Below are 4,744 nucleotides of genomic sequence, written 5' to 3' on the forward strand. Positions count from 1 at the left end.
CTGAAGTTTCTATGTTATAAATTAGACATAGAGTCAAGGCTGACATGCTGTAGTAAAACAACTATTTCTTAGATGGAACGACAGATAAAATAGAAAAATATTGAAATCTAATGACTCCAGAGAGACAAACACCTGATTTTTGCAGTTGTATCGACTTTGAAAGATTGTTTCAATTATCTGCAACGCTAAAAGGTAAATCCACAAAAATAGGGCAAACACAGCAGAGTTCCCAGAGTTGTTCGCAGTAGCTTGTCATGCGTTCCAGCAGAAGTTAAACGCAACTGTGCTCAGATTTCACTTAAACACTAAATCGTTCACTCTTGTTGCTCAAGCCAGTGAGGAGGAAGCTGAAAGTTGATGCCAGCAACGGAAGGAAAAAATCTGAGACGCACAGGAGGAAGATGAGGACGAGTTAGATTAGGAGTCCTTTCAGATGAAATGTGAGCAACTGTGCTAGACTTTGCTTTCAGTGGCAGTGCTAGTCTCTTAGATTTATTCTCATTTCACTTTGTTCTGAGTTAACATAATGTTTAAAGAAATAACAGGAACTCTCATGGAAAGGAACAAAGGTGTTTTTCTAATGTCTTCAGCCCAGTAACATAAAAGCTTTTTGTTATTTATCCAAACCTCTTGTGAGTGCCTGAAATTTGCCTGAGTGAAAATTTTTTCCCAGTTTTTGTTCATAATTTTTCCATTTTTCTTTTTTTCAACATACTATTTATACTTGATTCTTATAATGTTGGATGAGAAAAATGTGAAACAGGCCACTTTTAAGTAAGGTATGAAGTCTTATGACATATACAAAATAAATAAAACTCAAATCTTTACCAGATGCTTTATTCTGTTTTTTTTTTTTTCTTATGTAAGTGAGGGCATAAGTTCATCACACTGTAATAACGGAAGCTGAGGTCCTACTTCTGATTTTATCTCATACTTTTGTAATTTCTGTGGAACTGCCACAGAAAAATTCAAGTTGCATTTTCTGAGCACTGTTTTTGTTTTTCTGTTGAAGTGTGGGTGATATGGTTGCTGGGTGACACTGTGCAGATCTGAGCAAAGGTAAAACTTTGGTTTTTGTGAGTTTTACCAGAAGAGTCAGATGTTTGGTTCAAAGTTTGGAGATAGTTTAAAAAACTGTAAAATGTGTTTAGCCAGCAAACCCAACCTGTGAGAGGATCCAGGGAGAACACAAGCATGGGGCAAAACCCCACACTGACTAGAGAAATCAAATCAGGAACCTTTGTGCTGTGAGGCAACAGCGCTAACCACTACACCATCGTGCTTGATATGAATATGAGACACACACATAAACAGATGTGTCTTCTAATCTGCTCCTGTAATGAGGAATGGCTATTTATAGTTACCCTGAAACGAAGACGTGACTGTAAGAATGAGGCAGCACTTTTTTGATACCGAGCCTATGAGTTACAAATCCAAATGTCTGAGGCTTAGCGCCTGCCCTGCAGAGCCATCAGCACAAGATGTGCATGGCAACTGGAGTACTTTATTTTGTAGAGGACTGTTACAGATTTGTATGCGTTAATGAGTAGCCATTTTTATCAAGCGTGTTTTCGTCTCTGACGATCAGTGGAGTGGCGACGCAAACGAACACCATCAGCTGTAATTCCGTTGTGAGCCTGCAGAGGAAGAAAATACCCCGTTAAACACTCGGGCTGATGGTGGTAGAATGGATCGGCCGGAGGGACGCCTTGTTCTACTGTGATTGGCTGTTCCGTCGTATAACTGATGACGTTCCACTGAAGGCCGCAACAGTGTTGATGTTCACTGTAACATTGTAGCTTCAGGCGGTGTGCTGATGTAACCAATCAAACATTCGTGTGTGTGTGTGTGTGTGTGTGTGTGTGTGTGTGTGTGTGTGTGTGTGTGTGTGTGTGTGTGTGTGTGTGTGTGTGTTAATGTAACAAAGCATTGTTCTGGTCGGGTGGTGCGCTCAGGCTGTAATGCAGAAACCGTCTGTTGGAAAGAGGCAACAGTCACAGCTGGTTAGACACCCTGATCCAGGCTGTTTAATCTGAACAAAGGTTCAAAGTGTTTTTATTACTTTTTACTGTTTTATTTTCTAGTATAGTTAAACTATTCATTTAAATGACGCTTTAACTCCCTCCCCCAAAAAAGTGCTCACGTCAGAGGTGCTTCAGATGGCTGCTGAGAGGCGTAGAAACATCTGGAAAGAGTTTGAATGTACAGGTGAGCTCACGGTGTCAGACTGTGTATCCACTGAAACCTAGAAGAGTCACGGTTTTTGAGGCTCTTCTTTAGTCTTTCTAATAAACAATATGCGTATAAAGAAGCCTGTTTTGTTAGTGTACTGAGCATGCGCAGGCTGAAACAGTGCAGCTGTCTGTGTTTGACAAAAAAGAGTCACAGTCACATCACGTCTCCATAAACAAGATTCAAAAATAATCGTTAAACACCTCTGCATCATGTTCCAGTACTGTCCGACGGCCTCCAGTCTCACTTCTTCATGTTCCAATTATCAAAGACTTTCTTGTAATTTTTGAAGTGGTCTTGTTCCTCCAGGCTTTCTGATGGACCTTCTTTGGATGTTGGCTGCTTGTTCATTAATTTTCAGTCCAGTCCTTTTGCCTGACAATTTCAGAAAAATGTTTTTGTTTGTTAAAGTTTTCACTCCATTCCCTTCGGGATTCTTGAATGCTGAGCTATCATAAAAAAGACACTTAAGGGATGAACCAGTGCTGAGCCTATACATAACATACATGTTTTCTTTTAACACATTTGTTCCCATTAATTTTGCAAAACTAAAAAGTTGAACTATTAGAAATGGTCAGAGTGTAAGTGTGCCTGTGAAGAAGTTCTTCTTAAGTAAGGGAAACAGAGAAAAGGCTGAGGTATGCCAAATCAAAGTTGTCATGTAGGAGGTCAGGAGAGGTCACGAGTTTCCTGGAAAACATTTAAAAAACTTAATTAATTTCAGCTTTGAATTGTGGGTATTAAATGTAAATTGATTCCAGAGGTTTACTTCACCAAACCCCTCAGCTGCTTCAGTTAAGTTGCCCCCTCCTCTTCTTACCCCCTGGTGTTAAGGGGCAGGTGGCGGAGAAGCTCCATCTAAGCAAAGCGGCTGACTGGCTGTGCTTCGTAGAATAAAATGTAGTAGAATGCCTTCATTGTCACTATACAGTTGTACAATGAGATACAGAGCATCTCCTACTCAGTGCAAACATGTGGGGTGGGGGGAACAGTTCTTCAGCACTATATACATAAGAACAGTATTAACAGAGATAAAATATATAAAATGTACAAATATGCAAAAAGGTGTAAGAAAGTAAATATGTAATAAATAGTGTTATGTATATACAGTTGGGTTATTGCACATAGAATAGGGTATTCATGACTGCGTATTTACGATCAACACTCAAACCCCAAGATTTTGCCAACTTTGTCCTAAAACTAAGTTTTAAAAATATTTCCTCTCCTGGAAATCAAAATTCCGGCCTCCGTTTTCACTCCATTCCCTTCAGGATTCTTGAATGTTGTTTCTCTCTCAGGTTTCGCTTCTTACATGATCACCGTATTCGTTATGACGACACGCCATGTCACAGCGGACACGCCCCGCTCAGCGTCCCTCCAGCTGATGCAACCTAGCCGAGAGTGAAACGCAGTAAGGAGCCTCAGAGCGCCTGCGTCGAAGGGTGAAGGCAGAGACGCCAGTAATACCGGAAACAAGAACGTCTACAAAATAAAGGCACCATTCGACCGAGTGACCCACTTTCCCAATCTGCATCAAATTTCAGCTGCTAAATGATCCGTCATCGACCACTGGTGATATTTTATCAGGCATATGTATGTACTGTGTGGGATGTAAAACTATAATAAACACCCATCAAACCATTGCAAATCAAAATACCTGTAATTACAAACGAAGGTTTATTTCGAAAACAAATTATCAAGAAGACACCCATTCAGACAGATGAACAACATTAAAAACGATTTATTTATTTATTTGTTTTTTCTATTATTGATAAACCTAACGCGGATTAGACAGAAAGGCAAAACAACACGTCATGTAACCGAGTCATTAGTTAAAGCCAATTAGCAGTCTCTATCCCCGGTTAATCTTTTAAAACTGTGTCCAAACAATCAAACTGATTCGTTAGCTTCTCCTGATTACTGCTCAGAGACTAATCACTTGTTTACATCACCTTTAACTTGATCCGATCTGCTGTTTCCTTGTAAAGATAAACGGTAATGTGCTTAAGTAAAACGCAATGAAACACTAAAACTAGACTTTTGAAAAAAGATCTAAAGGAAAGTACTGTTAGACACAAAAATCACTCTAAAACGAGAATAAACAGGAAATGTTTCCAGTTTTAGTCTTTGCCGGTGTTAAAAACAGACTGGCCTAACATGATACGCAATGCTGTGTTTGTGTTGTAAACCGATTCTGGGCGTTTTAAAGTTTGCCTCAAATACCTGCTTCCTACTGTTAGAATAAAATATAATAATAACTGATAGTCAGATTCATCAAAACCAAACTGAAAACTCTACACCTGAACAGAATGAAATAAAACACAATAATAAAATAAAAAATATAAAAAATAACTTTGCCTGTTTAGGTAAATTTTGCACAATATCCTGTGGTCGAAAAGTAAAGGCCTCCGAAGACATTTAACTATAGATTAAAATCCTCCTTGTTAATAAGAAATTGAGAGAAACCGTAAGCGGAAGCGAGGGACTCTTACTTTGAAGTCTCGGACGGAAG

General features: G+C 39.2%; 1 long non-coding RNA gene across 1 annotated transcript; it reads left to right on the top strand.

The window, feature by feature from the left end:
• Window positions 1-1,980: 1,980 nt before the first annotated feature.
• LOC308401872 lies at window positions 1,981-3,850 on the top strand. The gene is made up of 3 exons (XR_013972635.1): window positions 1,981-2,042; window positions 2,137-2,208; window positions 3,531-3,850. It is a non-coding gene; the product is annotated as an uncharacterized lncRNA (long non-coding RNA).
• Window positions 3,851-4,744: the final 894 nt, after the last annotated feature.

Source organism: Rhamphochromis sp. 'chilingali' (assembly GCF_963969265.1).
Source record: "Rhamphochromis sp. 'chilingali' genome assembly, chromosome: 8".
Taxonomy (NCBI): Eukaryota; Metazoa; Chordata; class Actinopteri; order Cichliformes; family Cichlidae; genus Rhamphochromis; species Rhamphochromis sp. 'chilingali'.